At 43.3% G+C, this 19,979-nt stretch overlaps 1 protein-coding gene and 1 long non-coding RNA gene across 9 annotated transcripts in view; both read right to left on the bottom strand.

The window, feature by feature from the left end:
• The window catches only part of UIMC1 (ubiquitin interaction motif containing 1), a 173,772-nt gene that overhangs the window by 136,543 nt on the left and 17,250 nt on the right, over positions 1 to 19,979 (bottom strand). For 2 of the 7 annotated variants that reach the window (XM_082723140.1, XM_082723145.1), the window contains exon 1: positions 2,337 to 2,691. The exons of 3 other annotated variants lie outside the window; for them this stretch is intronic. The gene's annotated coding sequence lies outside the window, so the exon portion shown is untranslated. Of the gene's footprint in view, positions 1 to 2,336; positions 2,692 to 19,979 lie in introns of those variants that run through there. 2 more of the 7 variants (XM_082723141.1, XM_082723143.1) reach the window with 2 other exon arrangements.
• Positions 4,546 to 19,634, bottom strand: LOC309860739. Of its 2 annotated transcripts, XR_014309564.1 has the most exons (3): positions 19,515 to 19,634; positions 18,830 to 18,867; positions 4,546 to 4,757 (listed from the first exon to the last, which is right to left on the bottom strand). It is a non-coding gene; the product is annotated as an uncharacterized lncRNA (long non-coding RNA). The 2 variants fall into 2 exon arrangements; XR_014309565.1 differs by lacking the exon at positions 18,830 to 18,867.

Here is a 19,979-nt window from a genome sequence, read left to right as displayed (position 1 = left end):
TCTGCTCAGCAGGGAGCCTGCTTCCTCCTCTCTCTCTCTGCCTGTCTCTCTGCCTACTTGTGATCTCTGTCAAATAAATAAATAAAACCTTAAAAAAATAATAAAATAAAAGAATAAACAAACAGGAAAAGTGACACACTAATGAGACTTGTTATTTATCTCACAGGTAGCATTTTTAGTAACCCGAACTTGGGTTATTTGTCATTTTCCTTCAGTGTATCTATCATCTTGATCTATCTGAAGAACAATCACTGAAAAAAATAACTTAAAATTTTGACATTCTACCTACCAAACATGTCAAAATCACTTCAAAAGCTTGGGGATATAGGGACCTTAACAAGTCTTCATGAATGATTGACGATATGCTACTCAGTAAGTCACTACTCAAGAAATTTGGTACCAAACATTACCATCTGATTTCAAGAGCTTGTTTCCTTGGTTTATTTTTTAAGACATTTTATTTATTTATTTGAGAGACAGAGAGAGCACAAGCATGCAAGAGGGTCAGAGGGAGAGGGAGAAGCAGACTCCCTCCCTCCCAAAACATAATCTGATTCGGGGCTCTATCCCAGGACCCTGAGATCATGACCTGAGCCCAAGGGAGACGTTTAACCAACTGAGCCACCCAGGTGCCCCGTTGTTCCCTGAATTTAAAAAAAGGTAAATGTGGCAGCTCTTTTAACCAAAGATCCTGTCCTATGCTTTAATAAAACCACCTTTTTGGGGGCGCTTGGGTGGCTCAGTGGTTAAACCCTCTGCCTTCAGCTCAGGTCATGATCCCAGGGTCCTGGGATAGGGCTCTCTGCTCCACGGGGAGCCTGCTTCCCTTCCTCTCTCTCTGCCTGCCTCTCTGTCTACTTATGGTCTCTGTCAAATAAATAAATAAAATCTTTTAAAAAACCACCTTTTTGTGCTGATAATATATAAATACATACATAAGTACATGAAATTTAAAAAGGTAAATGCCTTTACACGTACAGACAAGCACACGCACAATTCTTTACTTCCCACTTTATACTCAACCTCAGGACAATTGTGTATCAAAATCCAAACATATTTTGAGTAATAATTCAATCATAGTCATTTATTGAGTCCTGGGACACTATTCCAGGTATCTCACACGCATTATAAAGGTTACCCTCCCAATAACTCTATTGTGGTAGGTATCACTATTTTACACTATTTTTATCACTAATTGTTATTTTAACGATTGTTATCACTATTTTACAAGTTTGTAAACTTATTCAAAATCAAACAATTACTAAGTTCTTACTAGGTTGGTCAATGGCTATGTTGACGGAATTGCAGCTCGATATGCCTGACTCCAAAAATACATTCTTTGACTCATCTACACGGCACTCACTGCCTCCCAACAGGAAAAAAATAAAGCATAAAACTTTCGCTTTTTCCTGGACAATGCTTATATCTTAGTATGCTATAGTGACTACATACAAGAACATTAGAGTCAAGCTGCCTGGATTCAAGGCAGCTTTACCGCTTACGAGATCGGTCTTCCATCATCAGTTACCTCATCTATAAACTGAGGATAATAGTACCTATCTCAAAAAAAAGTGTCAAGATTAAATAAATGCGTACGAGTAATAGGCTTGAAACACGGTCACCGTACAGAAGGAAACAGCAGTTCTGTTGGAGTGGAAAGTGGCAAATAATAAGGATTTCCAAACAAAGTATATTTTTCTGGGCAAATAACAGAAGGATCACTCCGCAATAAAACAGTAGCCTGGAGGGGGGAGGGGGAGAGAGGCGAAGGAGGCGGAGGGGCCCCGTGGCCTGTCCTCGGGTATGGGGCCCCGCGGAGGGCACGGCGAGAACGGAGCCTCCTCCCGGGGTGCTCAGCGTGAGGAAGACGCTTTCGAGAGACCGGAGGGGACCAGAGCCCATCGGCTGACAAGAAATAACGAAGGAGCGCCCGGTCCGGGAGGATAAAGGCCGCACCTCCGGTGCGAAATGGGCAGGCCTGGAACTGGGGGGCAGAAGCCCACGACGGCGTCAGGAGTCGCCCAGAGAAGTCCCCAAGGGCTACCCCGGTGTCCCAAAGGGCCCCACTCCCGCGTCCGGAGGCACTCGCCAGCTTCCTGAGGCGTCCCGAAGGGCCCACCCGGGCGTCCGGAGACGCCAACCCAACATCCTTGGGGCCATCCGACGGCCCGAAGGGCCCACCCCTGTGTCCGGAGAGGTCCGCCTCCGAACCGAGAGGGCTCTACCCCGCGTTAGAGGCGCCTCTCCAGGTGAGGAGCAGGCCGTGACCGCCGGGAGAGAAAAAAAGAGGCGGGATGAGGGCGGGCTGGAGGTGAGCGGAGACGGCAGGTACTCACCGGCCGGCCGGCGCCCCTCTACCGAGCCCCTCCTCCGGGGCGCTGCGGGTCGCGAGCGTCCGCTGCACGTCAGGAGCGGCGGGGCGGGGGCGGCGGGGGCGGCGGCGGCGGTCGGGCACGCGCGCGAAGCTGAGGAACCGCTGGGAGGAGTCGCGCTCTCTGAGCGGGTGTGGGCGCTTGCGCCGGCGTCCGGGGACGCAACCAACCCGCACCGCGGGGGGAAGCCGGGGTCGGGTCCTACCACTGCGCTAGGGTGGAGTGTGCCGTCGCGGGAAGTCGGATTTGATCTTCCAGCGTGGTGTGGGATCCTCCATGTGCGCTCGCAGTGTGCTCGTTCGCTCTATTATTATTAGTTAGCACTTTGAGGAAATCCAAAGAGTAAAAATAGGACGCTCAAAACAGTACAGTGAACCCCTTCAAAGTCTCCTCTGCTACATCATACCTCCTCCCGCCCTTTGTTTGCATGCACTGTTGCACTGAAACTACCTGTTCATACCACTACTTGAAAACTGTGATAAATGTTACAATCTGACAATTTCCAGGAAAAGGAGTCTGAGAAACGTAAACTATTAAAGATGTCGTTTGGGAGTGTAAAATTAGAACAGCCACTTTGGTTGAGATTCTAAATGTGCATTTTATATCCGGCAACTTCATGTGTAAAAGAATAAAGAAACTCTTACAGGTGTGCACAAGAATACAAATTCATGTTCAAGCCTGCTTCCTTGTGAAAATGTGCAATAAAACATACATGAATAAAACGTGTTATGTTCCTATGATAAAATGTTACGACAAATAAAACTGAGTCCTATACGTATCAACATTTGATAGCTCTTAAGAGTTGTTAAGTAGCGGGCGCCTGGGTGGCTCTGTCGTTGGGCGTCTACCTTCAGCTGGGGACAGGATCCCGGTATGCTGGGAACAAGTGGAGCGTGGCGCTCCCTGCTCCGTGGGAAGCCTGCTTCTCCATCTCCCACTCCCCCTGCTTGTGTTCCCCCTTTCGCTGTGTCTCTGTCAAATAAATAAATAAAATCTTTTAAAAAAAAAAAGTTATAAATAGCAACATGCCAATTATGTGCACTGTGAAATGACTTATGTAAATTTAACAGAATCACAGTATATACTGATAATGGAAAAAAATATATGTATTAAGTATAGAAAATGAACTGCATGGATATACGGATATGCATCATGATAGTATTGGGGTGGGGGTGTAAAAGTCAGGATGGATTGGGAGGGGGGATAAACTGGACTTCAGATACATCTGTAGGACTTCACATACATCTGCCATGATTTTTTTTTTTTTTTTTTTTTTTTTTTTTTAGATTTTATTTATTTGACAGAGAGAGATCACAAGTAGGCAGGGAGGCAGGGGGAAACAGGTTCCCTGCTGAGCAGAGAGCCTGTTGGGGGACTTGATCCCAGGATCCTAGGATCATGACCTGAGCTGGAGGTCAGGGCTTAATCCACTGAGCCACCCAGGCACCCTGTCATGATTTCTTTTCTTAACAAAGAAGAAACCTGGGGCTCCTGGGTGGTTTAGTGGGTTAAGTGTCTGCCTTCTGCTCAGGTAATAGACCTGGGGTCCTGGAATTGAGCCCCACATCTGGCTCCCTGCTCAGCACAGAGTCTGCTTCTCCCTCTGCCCCTCTCCTCCATTTGTTCTCTCTCACTTGCACTCTCTCTCAAGGAAATAAAAATCTTTTAAAAAATAATAAAAAATAAAATACAAAAGAAGAAACCGAAATATAAACATAACATAATGTTAACAACTGAGTGGTGGAACGAGTTACATTATTCCATGTGCTGCAGAAGCAAGCACTAGTTACATTATTCTTAGCATTTCCTGTAACATTTTTTCAAAAATTTTATTTATTTATTTGAGAAACAGAGATAGCAACAGAAATAGCAAGAGAGAACACAAGCCAAGAGGAGAGGGAGAAGCAGGCTTCCCAAAGAGAGCCAGGCTCAACCCGAAGACCCTGGGATCATGACCTGAACAGGAGGCAGACACTTAACCAACTGAGCCACCAGGAACCCCTTCTGTAACAGTTAATTCTGGAATGACTTTTTCTTATCCTCCCACGTCACCTACCTCCAACTGATCCTCTAAAATCCAACTCAACTATTTCTTTCTTTGTGTCCTCTAACCCTGATGCTGAAAAGGGTCCTTGAGCTGGCTAAACAATACAAATTGACAAGAGGTCAAACAGAAGTTCCAAGCAAGGCTTTATTTGGGCTTATGCTATAGCACAAGGAAGATAGCACAAAGGAAAGAGTCTTCAGGCTAGCTCCCTGAAGAGAGGTCAGGAAGAGCTTTAAAGAGACTTAACCGACTAAGCCATCCAGGTGCCCTCTGAATATATATTTAAGGTCTTCTACAGTCTCACAGGAGTAGGATGACTTCGGGTCTTCTGGATGGTCCTGTGGATGTTTTAGAAAGAATTTTAATCTGGGAAGATGTGCCCACTTAGGGATTCCTTGAGGTTGACTGCATTTGGAGTTGCCAGGGTATCTTGGTAGGAACCCTTCCATTTAGGCAACAATGGGTTCTCTGGGGAAGAATTACAAGCTCTAAGAAGACCCTGATCTCCTAGGTTAACCTGTGGAGGGGGTCCTCCTTTCTGCCTCATCCTTGATGGGGGCTGGTAGTATTTTATTTGCAAAGTCCGATATTGTTTTATGTACGTGAACTAGATTAATAAATATTGTAGGCTCTGACTCACTTCTCTAACAGTAGGAGTAGTCAATTCTAAGGTTCATGAGTCTCTTGAAAAGAGACAGAGCAGTGACTAAACTCAGGTCCCCTCAACCCTCACTGCAAAATCCAACATACCTTAGCTCTCCATAGAAAGAAAAGCTAAAACTCTATGCATCCTAAGTAGTATATCTTGCAGGAATATGGAAACAAGATGTTTATGGAAAGCAAGGACTTAACTATGAAGACTGGTGAGGACTGGATCAAACCAGTCTGTGCCAAGATGGCCATCAATGCTGACCTTTCCCCAACATTTTTCCCTCATTATAATACTAAGGGTGGAGATTTCACATGCTAATTAGACATGTGAGACATGAAGAAGCATGACCTTTAAATGCACAGCCATCAAGAACTCCCGACCTTGGGGTGCCTGGGTGGCTCAATGGGTTAAAGCCTCTGCTTTCAGCTCAGGTCATGATCTCAGGGTCCTGAGATCGAGTCCTGCATTGGGCTCTCTGCTCAGCGGGGAGCCTGCTTCCCCCTCTGTCTCTGCCTGTCTCTCTGTCTACTTGTGATCTCTGTCAAATAAATAAAATCTTGAAAAAAAAAAAAAAAGAATTCCCGACCTCTACATGCTTAAATGTCACCCTTTCCCACCTAAGTCTCCTTAGAGGTTGGTAAAACACTTTTTTGGCAACTCCATCCAGCAGGACTCCAGGAGGGTGTTTGGGACCCATGGGGATGGACAGCTGGATGCAAACCCTTTGTCCCTGACGAACAGCCACCTAAACCTTTGGTTCGCAGTCACTGTACAAGGTAAGTCAGCCTCCAGCATCCTGGTGGGGGGGTGGTGGTGGTTAGTGCCCACTACTCTCATTCAGGTAACATTTTTCCCTTTTCCCTTCCTTCCCAATTTCCTTCCCTCCTCCTTGAACCACACTCTTCTTTTCTTTTCTTTTCTTTTCTTTTCTTTTCTTTTCTTTAAAGATTTTATTTATGTGTTTGACAGAGAGAGAGAGGCAACAAGAGACTGAACACAAGCAGGGGCAGTGGGAGAGAGAGAAGCAGGCTTCCTGCCAAGCAGGAAGCCCAATGTGTGGCTGAAACACAGGACCCTGGAATCATGACCTGAGCCAAAGGCAGATATTTAACAACTGAGCCACCCAGGGACCCCTCCCTCTTCTCTCCCATGCTCTTACCCCTCCTTCTTATACTCTACTAATGGGATGGCCACAGACAGCTACAGCTTAACTCCTAGGTAACTAACCAGTAAAGATGGAAGAGGCTCGTGGTCCCTAACCAGGGACTAGTAAGAGTGATGGAGATATAACCCTCACACAGTGTAGTCTAATAGCTGGAAGCTGAAACAACAAAGGAAACTTCGTTTTGTTTTTTTTTTCTCTCTTTCTTCTCTCATTCCCTGGTTCCAAGTTGTCTGAATAGAAACATGTAATGGATGAAAGAGTCGAAAAACCGACTCCCTTGGCCTGATCACCCCAATGGGTAGTGGACAGAGTATCTCCGTCCACTGGCCCTTGCTTGGTTTCTTTTTTTCCCTCTCTCTCTTTCTCCTTCTCCTCTTCCAGCTTCCCCCACTCTGCCTACTACCTGCTTTCAACCTGGAAACTCCCGGTTTTGTTAACCTCTTTAAAATCTCTTGATACTTCTTCTCCCTGTCCCTGTCTGTGCAGAGAGGAGGTGCGTGGGCTTCTTTGTCACTGTGCCAGTCAAAGTTGTCACCCAGTTAGATCTTGTTGTCTTCTGTGAAGATTGCTCGCTATACTACCAAGCCTGGAAACTGCAGAGGAAAAGGCATTGCTTGTCATGCATTTCATTATTTAATCTGCTCCAAACACTAGGAGAAAATTACAAAAGTTAGAGATCAGTCCTCAAACTCCACTGTCAACCTTGGTGGAAGAGGGCTTCAAGGTCCATAATAACATAGACAAGACAGAGGAAGCTAATAGAGATAGGAAATTGGCCAAAAAGATGCAGCTTTTGGCTCCCCTAATTCATCTACCAGCTCCAGGTGACCTTAGGAAGCCCAGAAGACCAGACAACTGATAGGGAATCGTCAGCCTGGAATGAAACCAAGGTAGTTATTGCCAGGATGGACATCAGAAAGGGGAGCACCCTGAGTGCCCCTGCTATGGTATACCCAAGGGCAGCCCTGGCCAACCCCTGCTCTCGCTAATCTCTGGAATAAGAATGCACACACCAGTTGAGCAGACCTGAGTCCAGCATTGCTGTCTCAATCCCAGTACAATTCTCCTGCTTGATTCCCTAGCTACTGAGACATTTGGTCACCCATGGTATACTGGAGTTGTTTGCTATATGTATCCATCTATTTTATAAGACTTGTGAGCTTTCCTTTTTTTTTTTTAAGATTTTATTTATTTATTTATTTATTTATTTGACAGAGAGAGGGAGATCACAAGTAGGCATAGAGGCAGGCAGAGAAAGAGGAAGGGAAGCAGGCTCCCCAGAGAGCAGAGAGCCCTATGTGGGGCTTGATCCCAGGACCCCGAGATCATGACCTGAGCTGAAGGCAGAGGCTTTAACCCACTGAGCCACCCAGGTGCCCCAACTTGTGGGCTTTCTGAAGACATGATAACATGTAACCCCAGCAAGCAGCAAAGAACCTGGCCAAAAGCAAACATTCAAAGCATGTTGACTGAATTGAATTGGTAAGCAGGAGATTTAAACAAACAAACAAAAAAAAGCTCTCGGGGCGCCTGGGTGGCTCAGTGGTTAAGCCGCTGCCTTCGGCTCAGGTCATGATCTCAGGGTCCTGGGATCGAGTCCCGCATCGGGCTCTCTGCTCGGCAGGGAGCCTGCTTCCTCCTCTCTCTCTCTGCCTGCCTCTCTACCTACTTGTGATTTCTCTCTGTCAAATAAATAAATAAAATCTTTAAAAAAAAAAAAAAAAAAAAAAGCTCTCGGTGCAAGGCCAGAAATGTCCTTCTGAAGCATCTTACTTCAGAGGAGAATGCTGATTCAATTGTTGTTGGCAGCCATCTTGTAGCCAGCCATTGATAAGCAGCTTCTATTTTTTTTTTTTTTAAAGATTTTATTTATTTATTTGACAGAAAGATCACAAGTGGGCAGAGAAGCAGGCAGAGAGAGAGGGGGAAGCAGGCTCCCGCTGAGCAGAGAACCTGATTCGGGGCTCGGTCCCAGGAGCCTGGAATCATGACCTGCGCCAAAGACAGAGGCTTTAACCCACTGAGCCACCCAGGCGCCTCGATAAGCAGCTTCTAAATTGCTCTCAATCATCCCACCTCCTAGCATTCACACTCCTGAGGGTGGGTTATACTTACTTTTTAAAAAACATAATGAGGCAGACATGATGGAATGCATTTCAAGACTAAGTTATAAAAAGACTGTAGCTTCCTGATTTCCTTGCTGGGCATTCTCACCCTCTATATTTGGGCACTTTGTGGAACTCCCAATGCCATGTCAGGAGGCAGTCATGTGGAGAGATGGATATGTTAGAAAGAATTTCACCTCTACCACCACCATCCACCACTACCATGACCCCCACAAAGTGACAGTTTAACTACAACCTGATAAGAGATCTTAAGTCAAAGGCAACACCTGGCTAAGCCAAACCCAAATTCTTGACCCACAAAAATTATTAGTATTTAAGATTTGGGGTAATTTGTTATATAACAACAGATAGTTAACACACAGCTTTGAAGAGGAAAAAATAGAAAATAACAGGATGAGAGCCCTGATCACACAGACCTGGAAACTATTCAACTTCTGGACTTTCTGGGGCACCTGGGTGGCTCAGCCAGTTATGTGTCTGACTTCAGCTTAGGTCAAGATCCCAGGGTCCTCGGGCGCCTGGGTGGCTCAGTTGGTTGGACGACTGCCTTCAGCTCAGGTCATGATCCTGGAGTCCCGGGATCGAGTCCCACATCGGGCTCCCAGCTCCATGGGGAGTCTGCTTCTCCCTCTGACCTTCTCCTCGCTCATGTTCTCTCTCACTGTCTCTCTTTCAAATAAATAAATAAAATCTTTAAAAAAAAAAAAAAAAAAATCCCAGGGTCCTGGGATTGAGCCCTGTGTTGGGCTCTGTTATCAGCAGGGAGTCAGCTTGTCCCTCTGTTCTTCCCCCTGCTCATGCTCTCCCTCTCTCTCTCAAATAAATAAAATATCTAAAAAGAAAAAATAAATGTAAAAAACAACTTCTGGACTTTCTGTAATGTGAAATAATAAATGCCCTTAATATTTACATCAATCCTGTTTTGTTACCTACAGTAAACAACATCCTAATTGGTATAAATCTGAACCATCAGTAAGGGAATGATATATTACATACTATAGTATATTCATATAATAGATAATATAGAAAAATTAAAAGAAATGAACTAAATCTACAAGTGCCATCATGGTTACATCTCAAAACGCAAAAAAAAGGCCTAGCACATAGTAAAGAATGAATGACATGCTCAGCATGATTCCACTTACGTGAACACAAACTCTTATACAAATAATATCACATTTTTTAAATTGACAGATACATGTAGAAGTATTTTCATGGCCTGGGAGGACACATGGATACATAATAAGCAGAAAATTTAAGATACTTCTAAAAAGGGAGCTAGAGGTCTAAAATGGGGATCAGACAAATAGAACCTTACTATATTCTTAATATCCTGATTTTATTTTTTTTTAAGATTTTATTTATTTATCAGAGAGAGAGGGGGAGAGAAAGGGAGCACAGGCAGACAGAATGGCAGGCAGAGGCAGAGGGAGAAGCAGGCTCCCTGCTGAGCAAGGAGCCCGATGTGGGACTCGATCCCAGGACGCTGGGATCATGACCTGAGCCGAAGGCAGCTGCTTATTAACCCACTGAGCCACCCAGGCGTCCCCCCTGATTTTATTTTTACAACTACTGTGTAATTAAAAATGAATCAACTAGGAGTGCCTGGGTATCTCAGTCAGATAAGCGTCTGCCTTCGGCTCAGGTCATGATCCCCAAGGTCCTGAGATCAAGCCCCGCATTAGGCTCCCTGCTCAGCAGGAAGCCTGCTTCTCCCTCTTCCACTCCCCTTGCTTGTGTTCCCTCTCTCACTGTGTCTCACTCTGTCAAATAAATAAAATCTTTTAAAAAATGAATGAACTATATATTTTATTTTTTTTTAAAGATTTTATTTATTTATTTGACAGAGGGAGATCACAAGTAGGCAGAGAGGCAGGCAGAGAGAGAGAAGGAAGCAGGCTCCCTGCTGAGCAGAGAGCCCGATGCGGGACTCGATCCCAGGACCCTGAGATCATGACCTGAGCCGAAGGCAGCGGCTTAACCCACTGAGCCACCCAGGCGCCCTGAACTATATATTTTAAAGCAAACAAAGTAATCACCAGAGAACTTTTAGTGATTGCTACATCCAAGATACCTAACATTTCTGTGCTGATCTCTCTCTCTGTAAACATTTCTGCATAGAATTTCTCATTTTTAAAGTGGGCCATTTGTTAATATTGGGGAAATCCTTTATTTACAACTCCTTGTGTTCCACGTGAAAGCACTAGTGTAATAATCCAGGCCCCTCATCACTCCTCACTCATTCCTCCAAGGGTAGGGCTAACTCATATGTCTGATAGGCTTCAGAGAAGGAACTACACATTTTCATGCAACCCTTACCTCAGTATCTCCCAGATCTGCCTACCTGCGTAAAGCACAAGCACACATTCCCTGCTCTTCTCTGCTATAACTCTGATGGCACTTCACATCACCCCTCACCCATCTCCTCCAAGACAAGCCAAGACTGAGAAGTTGGGGGGTGCCTGGGTGGCAGAGTGGGTTAAAATCTCTGCCTTCAGCTCAGGTCATGATCCCAGGGTCCTGGGATCGAGTTCCGCATCAGGCTCTCTGCTCAGAGGGGAGCCTGCTTCCTCCTCTCTCTCTGCCTGCCTCTCTGCCTACTTGTGATCTCTGTCTGTCAAATAAATAAATAAAATCTTTAAAAAAAAAAAAAAAAAGACTGAGGAGTTGGGGTGGCTCAATCAGTTAAGCGTCTTTACTCTTGATTTTGGCTCAGGTCATCATCTCAGGGTTGTGAGACTGAGACTTGCATAGGGCTCCTCACTGAGAGTAGAGCCTGCGTAAGAGTCTCTCTCTCTCCCTTCCCTCTGCACCTCCCCACAAAAAACCAAGACTGTTTATATGTGCCTATTATGAGGGAAACCCATCCAATTGAGGCTTGAAGTACAAGCAAGCTCACTTGGCTAACACACTAATCTCTTAACTGGTTCATATCTTGGGCAGGGGACAGAGCATTATTTATAAACCACCTCCAATCACAGTAACTAGGAAGCTTTTTTACTTTTCTAAAAATGTAGGGCTATATATGTCTACTCATGTAAAACTGTAAGAAAAGAACAGTACCACAGCACATGGCACAGCAACCAAACGCTAGGTGAGTTTCAGGTATATATCTACACTACTTAAGTTAGTCATGGTGTGAGGGTTTTTGGAGGGGGGCTTGAGGGGGTTAGGGGTGGTTTTTTGTGTGTAGTTGGGTTTTTTTTTTTTCTTTTCAGCATTTATTCTAGGTTTTGGATGCTTTTTAATCTATATCTGTAAGGAATATACACCACTAGGTAGTGTTCTTGATTCCATTTTGAAATAAAAATTTCCTCTTTTTTAAAAGCTTCAATATTGGGGCACCTGGGTGGCTCAGTGGGTTAAGCCTCTGCCTTCGGCTCGGGTCATGATCTTGCGGGGTCCCGGGATCGAGTCCCGCATCGGGCTCTCTGCTCAGCAGGGAGCCTGCTTCCTCCTCTCTCTCTGCCTGCCTCTCTGCCTACTTGTGATCTCTCTCTGTCAAGTAAATGAATGAAATCTTTAAAAATATAAAATAAAATAAAAGCTTCAATATTGGTTTAATTGAAGAACAGCTTGAGACTGCAAGCAACCTATTTTAACACTGTGATAATTGGGGCACCTGGGTGGCTCAGTCAGTTAAGCAGCTGACTCTTGGGGGCGTCTGAGTGGCTCAGATGGTTGGGCATCTGCCTTTGGCTCAGGTCATGATTCCAGAGTCCTAGAATTGAGCCCTGCTTTCAGCTCCCTACTCAGCCTTGCTTCTCCTCCCTCTGCAGCTTCCCATGCTTGTTCTCTCTCACTCTTTCTTGCTTACACACCCACACTCTCTCTCAAATAAATAAATAAATAAATGTTAAAAGATTATTCATTGGTGATATTTTTTAAGATTATATTTATTTATTTGACAGAGAGAAAGAGAGCAAGCACAAGCAGGGGGGAGTGGGAGAGGGAGAAGCAGGCTCCCCACTGAGCAGAGAGCCCAATGCAGAGCTCCAACCCATAACCCCAGGATCATGACCTGAGCTGAAGGCAGACACAACTCACTGAGCAACCCAGGCATCCGTCATTGGTGATTTAAAAATATTGATAACAAGGACAAGGACACCTGGCTGGCTCAGTCAGTAGAGTGTGCAACTCTTGATCTCAAGGTCATGAGTTCAAGCCCCATGTTGGGTGTGGAGCACACTTAAAAAAATTTTTTTTAAGGGGCACCTGGGTGGCTCAGTGGGTTAAGCCGCTGCCTTTGGCTCGGGTCATGATATCAGGGTCCTGGGATCGAGTCCCGCATCGGGCTCTCTGCTCGGCAGGGAGCCTGCTTCCTCCTCTCTCTCTCTCTGCCTGCCTCTCTGCCTACTTGTGATCTCTCTCTGTCAAATAAATAAAAAAATAAAATCTTTAAAAAAAATTTTTTTAAATTTTATTTATTTATTTATTTTTAAAGATTTTATTTATTTATTTGACAGATAGAGATCACAAGTAGGCAGAGAAAGAGAGGGAAGCAGGCTCCCCACTGAGCAGAGAGTCCGATGCGGAGCTCGATCCCAGGACCTTGAGATCATGACCTGAGCCAAAAGCTGAGGTGCCCCACTGAGCCACCCAGGTGCCCCAAAATTTTTTTTACATTTTTAATAAATAAAATAAAAATACTGGAAATAACCAAATGTCCATTCATAGGAGAACGAAACATCCAATTAATGGAATATTATGCAAAGGTAATATGTCCCAGCAAAACAAACAAAACCACGTATACACACACACAAGGGGCAACTTAGAAGCTATGAACTGGTTATCTACTAGGAGTCGACAGACTCAAAGTGGAAAGAATGATGGGTGAGTAACTACCAGAATGGGATAGAAATGTGAGGAGGGCAGACATCAATGTGTGAAAATAAAATAAAGGAAACCTCATCTAAAATGAAATTGAGAGGCCCTGAGGGTAGAGCTCTCAACCAGGAAACACTCACCATAAGAAGCATACCTTACATTCCTCAACTGGAAGGAGCTTACTTTGCATATCCCAGCAAGAAGCAGGCAGAATCTCTCCTTGCCCAAGCATATAGCCTAGCCAATGAGAACTCAGGAAAACACCACTTCTAGCTTCCTCTTTTCTCCTATAAAAGCAAGCCCTCCCCTCTGTTCTTAGGGCTTGCCTACCATTTACCATAGTTTGCTTATCCTGAATTATAACTTCTCTGCTTTTCCCAAAATAAACTCATTTTGCCAGTAAAATAAATGGCTCTTTTGTTTTTTAAGGTCAATATAAGTTAAAGCCTTTATTGTAGTTCTAGTTTTAGAACCTTGTTAACATTTCCTAAAAAATAGGGACACCTGGGTAGCTCAGTGGGTTAAAGCCTCTGCCTTTGGCCCAGGTTATGATCCCAGGGTCCTGGGATTGAGCCCCACATTGGGCTCTCTGCTCAGCCCCTTCCTCTCTCTCTGCCTGCCTCTCTGCCTACTTGTGATCTCTGTCTGTCAAATAAATAAATAAAATCTTAAAAAAATTTTTTTCTTAAAAAATAAAATGAACAAGGATGAAGGGAAAACTCTGAATGGGATAAAAATAGAAATAAATAAGCCAAATTATATTGCAACCGAATAACATAACCACACTGAGGTGGGGGGGAATTCACACTGAAAAAGAGAAAAAAATTGCATACAAATGCATAAAACCTGTGTGTGTGTGTGTGTGTGTGTCCTAAGTCTATATACTAAGAGAACCTAGAAGCAATGAGACCACAATAGGAATGAGAACACCTAGAGCCCAAATCTTGGTTTCTAAAACCATTCTCTCCTATACAAAATTAGGATTCCTCAGAAAACTGGCTGACGCCAGGAAAAGAACAAGAGGAGCCTGGATCACCTGATTGTGATCCCTCTCAAAAGAGGGATGCTTGGGTGGTTCAGTCAGTTAAGCATCTGCCTTTGGCTCAGGTCATGATCCCAGGCTCCTGGGATCCAGTCCCACATCCAGCTCCTTGCTCCTTGGGGAGGCTGCTTCTCCGTCTGCCTGCCCACCTCCTGCTTGTATACACTTTCTCTCTCTCCGACAAATAAGTAAATAAAATCTTAAAAAAAAAAAAGATATGTTCAAAGAAAAATGAGAACATGTCAAACATATGGAGCCAATTTGGAGGGGGTTTTAGGGTCAAATATGGGATAATATAAAACTCAAAATAAATAATGATAGTCATGGACTGTAACTCATTAAATAAAATAGTAATTCTTGAGTTTATATTGCTATAAATATATAAATAAGGGAGAAGGGACAGCCCTTCGATTAGGTGGAATGTCAATTAATAAATGTAGAAAGAATGATGAAATTAGAAAACCACCATTTGGCAAGCAACAGAGTAATGATTAAGGAAGTGTCATCAAGGGACGCCTGGGTGGCTCAGTTGGTTAAGCAGCTGCCTTCGCCTCAGGTCATGATCCCAGCGTCCTGGGATCGAGTCCCACATCGGGCTCCTTGCTCGGCAGGGAGCCTGCTTCTCCCTCTGCCTCTGCCTGCCATTCTGTCTGCCTGTGCTTGCTCTCTCCCACTCTCTCTCTGATAAATAAATAAAATCTTAAAAAAAATAATAAAAAAAGAGAAAAAAAAAAGGAAGTGTCATCAATTAATACTAAAACTAGTGAATACAAGGTTGACAACTGACAAGGTATATATATAATCTCAAAGAATTTCCTTATAAAATCATTATTAATTACAAAGGGAAAAAATAGTAACTTTACAGCAGAAAAAACTGGCAGGCACCACCTTAATCAAGTGATCAGCGTTACTATCACTGGTAAGGAGACACAGCAATATCATGTACAATCTGATATGATGCCTGTGGTTTGCTGCCAAAATGCATAAACTTTAATCTAATCATAGAGAAACAGAAATAAGCCCAAACTGAGGGACGATGGCATGAAAGACAAAAACTGGGGAATTCATCCAGATTAAAGGAAACAAAAGAGATGTGAAAACTGAATGGAACATATGATCTAGAATTCTCTTTTGCTTTTATGAAAGAAATTACTGGGATCATTAGTGACATTTGAATAAGGTATATAAATTAAATAACACCATTGTGTTGATGTGATTTTTTTACATTGATAATTATACTGTGATTATATATGAAAATGTTCTTGTTTTTAAGATATGTACACTGAGGGGCCCCTTGGTGGCTCAGTCAGTTACGTGTCTGCCTTTCGCTTAGGTCACGATCCCAGGGTCCTGCGATCGAGCCCCACCCATGTCGGGCTCCCTGCTCAGTGGGAAGTCTGCTTCTCCCTCTCCCTTTGACCCTCCCCCACCCCTCTCCTGCTCTCTCACACTCACTCTCTCTCAAATAAATAAATTAAAAAAAATTTTTTTTAAAGATTTTATTTATTTATTTGACAGAGAGAGATCACAAGTAGGCAGAGAGGCAGGCAGAGAGAGAGAGAAGGAAGCAGGCTCCCTGCTGAGCAGAGAGCCCGATATGGGACTCGATCCCAGGATCCTGAGGTCATGACCTAAGCCAAAGGCAGCGGCTTAACCCACTGAGCCACCCAGGCGCCCCTAAATAAATAAAAATTTTTAAAGATTTTATTTATTTATTTGACAGAGAGTGAGAGAGAGAGAGAGCACAAATAGAGCAGTAGACAGAGAGAAGGAGAAGCAGGCTCCCCACTGAGCAAAGAGCCCAATGCAGGGCTTGATCCCAGGACCCTGGGAACATGACCTGAGCCAAAGACAGCCACTTAACCAACTGAGCCACCCAAGTACCCCAATAAAATCTTAAAAAAAAAAAAAAGAAAGAAAAAGAAAAAAAATGTATACTGAAGTAAAATGGCAAAATGGCATCATGCCTACAAATTGACCTCAAGTGGTTCAAAAAATATTATCTATAAAGCATGTGTAGAAAGAATGATGGCACTCAGGTAGTAAATTCTAACATTTGGGAAATCCAGATGAAGTTTATGTGGGAATTCTTTGTGCTATTCTGTTAACTTTTCTATAAGTCTCAAAATATACTCTAAATCTGAAAATAGAAAGTTAAAAGAACAGGAGTAAAAGACATGATGGCTCTAATACAAAGACTTCAATTGACACCTATAATACCCAGCTGCAAAATTTTGCTTTTATCTGGACTGCCTCATTGTTCAAATTATTTTAGAAATAACTGTTATAATTTTTAACTTATAAATGTATATTAATAAATTACCACTTTTAGTGTTCTTCAAACATTAGGAATCTACATAGAATCATGTTTGGAAAAAAGAGCACTTTTACTAAACAAATAAACACTGTTTTAGTTCAATTTCTAATCCACGGTTTGAGAAACTGAATCACAGTGAGAAAAAGTGGCTAATGACCTGCCCAAAGTCACACAGTTACAAAGGAAGTTGGGACTGTCAAACACACAGTTAACCCACAAGAAAATGTCAGCAATAAACAAGTGCTCGAACAAAGGTCGAGGGGGAACCTGGGTGCCTCAGTCTTTTGAACCTCTGACTCTTGATTTTAGCTCAGGTCATGATCTCAGGGTTGTGACATGGATTCCCTCATCAGGCTCTGTGCTCAGTGGGGAGTTTGTTTGTGATTCTCTCTCTCCCTCTGCCCCTCCCCCTGCTCATGCTCTCTTTCTCTCACTTACTCTCTAAAATAAATAACAAATCTTTTTTAAAAAGAATAAATGTAGAGCATCATGAAGCATTAAGGAAATACAAAATAAAAGTCCCACAGCACATTTGTTAAATTAGCAAAAACAAGACAGACAAAACTCAATGGTAACAGGACTATGAGAAAATAAGTATATTTCTTCATTGTGAATGTACCATAAACAAGTGTAATCTTTCCAATGAGAAATTGGGCTATAGCTGTCAAGAATCATAAAAATGATCATACTCCCAACTTGAGTAATACCACATTGGGGAATACATCTCATGGAGAGGAATTCAAAAGAGAAAAATAGACTGGAACAAAGATGATTATAGCCAAACAGTATATTTGCTAAAAACTAGAAACAATCCAAATGCTCACCCATGGGAAAGAGACTAACTTGAAACAGGCCATGGTAGAGCAATACAATAACAGTTATTACATTATCACAGGGAATATCAACAAGAGGACCTTGTAGGAATGTGGTAAGAACCTTATCAAGTAAGGATAAGCTAAAGATAGTAGAATCCTGGGGCACCTGGGTGGCTCGGTCATGATCCCAGGATCCTGGGATGGAGCCCCACATCAGGCTCCCTGCTCAGCAGGAGACCTGTTTCTCCCTTTCCCACTCCTCTTGCTTGTGTTTCCTTTCTTTCTATGTCTCTCTCTATCAAATAAATAAATAAATTTTTTTTTTTTTAAAGGTCGAATCCCAAGAGACCCATACACAATGCTGACAGCTAACAGACAATTTGTATGTAGGTGTCAAAGAGACAAAGAATTTGTAATAAGTAGATAATCTGGAGTTGTAATCTTTTTTAAAAAGATATGACTTTTGGGGCGCCTGGGTGGCTCAGTGGGTTAAGCCTCTGCCTTCAGCTCAGGTCATGATCCCAGGGTCCTGGGATTGAGCCCCGCATCAGGCTTTCTGCTCAGCAGGGAGCCTGCTTCCTCCTCTCTCTCTGTCTGCCTCTCTGCCTACTTGTGATCTCTGTCTGTCAAATAAATAAATAAAATCTTTAAAAAAAAAAAAAGATATGACTTTTATTATTTTTTTTAAAGATTTTATTTATTTATCAGACAGAGAGCAAGCACAGGCAGACAGAATGGCAGGCAGAGGCAGAGGGAGAAGCAGGCTCCCTGCTGAGCAAGGAGCCCGATGCGGGACTCGATCTCAGGACGCTAGGATCATGACCTGAGCCGAAGGCAGCCGCTTAACCAACTGAGCCACCCAGGTGTCCCATGACTTTTATTATTTAATGAAATCCGTGTACAGGAAAAATGGGAGGAGTGGCCATGGCCAGAAGCCAGGGACTACAACTCCCCAATCCTAAAACACAATGTGACAGCTTCTTTCTCTTTTTACCCTACAACCCAGCAACTGTACCACTAGGTATTTACCTAAAGGATATAAATGTAGTGATCCGAAGGGGCACCTGCATCCCAATGTTTATAGCAGCAATGTCCACAATAGATGAATGAACAGATGAAGGGATAAAGAAGATGTGGTAGGGGCACCTTGGTGGCTCAGTGGGTTAAGTCTCTGCCTTCGGCTCAGGTCATGATCCCAGGGTCCTGGGATCGAGCCCCACATCAGGCTCTCTGCTCAGCAGGGAGCCTGCTTCCCTTCCTCTCTCTCTGCCTGCCTTTCTGCCTACTTGTGATCTCTGTCTATCAAATAAATAAATAAAAATCTTAAAAAAAAAAGATGTGGTATGTGTGTGTGTACACCTACACACATATACATACATATATATACACACGTGTATATATATACACACACACACACATATATATAATGTAATATTACTCAGCCATCTAAAAGGATGAAATCTTACCATTTGCAATGACATGGATGGAACTGGAGAGTATCATGCTAAGTGAAATAAGTCCATCAGAGAAAGACAATTATCATATGGTTTCACTCATATGTAGAATTTAAGAAACAAAACAGAGGAGCATAGGGGAAGGGAGGGAAAAATAAAATAAGACAAAATCAGAGAGGGAGGGGCGCCTGGGTGGCTCAGTGGGTTAAAGCCTCTGCCTTCGGCTCAGGTCATGATCCCAGGGTCCTGGGATCGAGCCCCACATCGGGCTGTCTGCTCCGCGGAGAGCCTGCTTCCTCCTCTCTCTCTCTCTGCCTACTTCTGATCTCTGTCTGTCAAATAAATAAATAAAATCTAAAAAAAAAAAAAAAAAAAATCAGAGAGGGAGACAAACCATAAGAGACTCTTAACTTAGGAACAAACCGAGGGTTCCTGGAGAGGAGGTGTGTGGGGGTTTGGGGTAACTGTGTGATGGCCATTAAGGAGAGCACATTATGTGATGAGCACTGAGTGTTACATGCAACTGATGAATAACTGAACTCTACATCTTAAACTAAAGATATACTATATATTAATTAACTTTAAATAAAATAAGATTAAAAAATAAATAACTTCATTGAGATATAATTAACGTACCATATAATTCACCTTCTTAGAGAATCCATTTATAGCATGACAGCATAAGAGCTCTACTGACCTGTGCCCTCAGTGAAACTGGTGAAAATTATTTTAAAAACAACCATTTCGGAGCTCCGGGGTGGCTTAGTCAGTTGAGCATCCAACTCTTGATTTCAGTTCAGGTTGTGATCTCAGGGTCCTGGGATAGAACCAGAGCCCCAAGTCAGGCTGGGCACTCATCACAGAGTCTTCTTGTCTCCCTCTCCCTCAGCCCTCCCCCTTCTCTGGCACATGCTTGAGTGCACTCGCACGCTCTCTCTCTCTCTCTCTCTCAAATAAATAAAATCTAAAAAAATAAAAAATAAAAAATTCAAGCCTCTGAAAATAGTCCTAAGAACAAATAGTAAATGAAGAAAAAACAAAACACGGCTAAAAACAGACACAAAAAACCCACAAACTATTAAAAATTCAGTAAGAAAATGAGACTCTAGAATATTTGAACTAAGAGTGCTCCCACCCTTCCACCTCCCAGCTCAGTGTGTTG

The sequence above is a fragment of the Mustela nivalis genome, assembly GCF_964662115.1.
Source record: "Mustela nivalis genome assembly, chromosome: 3".
NCBI classification, from domain to species: Eukaryota; Metazoa; Chordata; class Mammalia; order Carnivora; family Mustelidae; genus Mustela; species Mustela nivalis.
The sequence above is the reverse complement of the archived record's forward strand: the minus strand, read 5'-3'. Positions and strand labels throughout refer to the sequence as shown.